The 1,211-nt window shown below is 33.1% G+C and overlaps 1 pseudogene; it reads left to right on the forward strand.

Annotated features, from left to right (window-relative positions):
• Positions 1 to 320: 320 nt before the first annotated feature.
• Positions 321 to 1,211, forward strand: part of LOC106473570 — a 7,382-nt pseudogene continuing 6,491 nt past the window's right edge.

Here is a 1,211-nt window from a genome sequence, read left to right on the forward strand (position 1 = left end):
AGAACAGAACACGTATGTTAGTATTATCGCCAGTGTTTGTTTAATAAGGTGTGTGTATCGTTCAAGTTGTTCTCTAATCTGCAATAGACATTTTTTCAAAAGAAAATCTTCATCCAACGGTTATGACAAAATAACTGTACCATTCATTCTAGATTTATTTGGGTTTTAGGTGTAACTATACCTTTTCAAAGTTGATTATAATGTTTTTTTTAAATGAACAGTAAATTAAAGTATAATTAAAATGATTAGTTACAAAATCAGTATATATGTGTATTATTATTAATTCCTAGGTTTCTTTTAATGCATCTTTTTGATTCTAGATCCAAAGACATACTTGAACAACTGTTGTGGAAAGCAGTATCCTGGCTGTGATATTATAACACAAAATTCTCTCTTTTCAAAGTCAGAAAATTCCAAATCCCTGATACCAAGTGGTGTTAATACATTTGATAAAACATTGTTGAGGGTTGATAACCAAAAAATACATCATGTTTCCCATGATGACACTGAATCATACAGTAGCACTGAGTGTAACAAAGAATTGGAAAATAATCATCATGTGAAAATACACATTGGAAAGAAACAACACAGTTGTGGAGTGTGTGGAAAACAATTTGTAACACAGGGCAACTTGAATATACATCTGAGAATACATACTGGTGAGAAACCGTACACTTGTGTATTGTGTAATAAAAAATTTAGGAGTAAAAGTCAAGTTAATGAACATGAAAAGGTGCACACTGGAGAGAAGCCTTACAGTTGTTTAGAGTGTGGGAAAGACTTTTTAACAAAGAGTCATTTAAAAATACATATGAGGATACACACTGGGGAGAAACCTTACAGTTGTGTAATGTGTAGTAAAAGATTTCGAAGTAGTAGTCAGTTTAAAAGACATGAGAGGACACACACTGGTGAGAAACCATATGGTTGTGTTGTGTGTGGAAAGAAATTTGTAACGAATACCTGCCTACAAGAACATGTGAGGATACACACTGGAGAGAAACCATACAGTTGTGTTGTATGTAAGAAAGGATTTCGAAGCAATAGTCAGTTAAAACAACACGAGAGAATACATACTGGTGAGAAACCTTACACTTGTGCAGTTTGTGATAAAAAATTTAGGAGTAAAAGTCAACTTAACACACATGAGAAGGTGCACACTGGAGAGAGACCTTACAGTTGTTTAGAGTGTGGAAAAAAATTTGTATCAA

Source organism: Limulus polyphemus, unplaced genomic scaffold (genome assembly GCF_000517525.1).
Source record: "Limulus polyphemus unplaced genomic scaffold, Limulus_polyphemus-2.1.2 Scaffold6280, whole genome shotgun sequence".
NCBI lineage: Eukaryota > Metazoa > Arthropoda > Merostomata > Xiphosura > Limulidae > Limulus > Limulus polyphemus.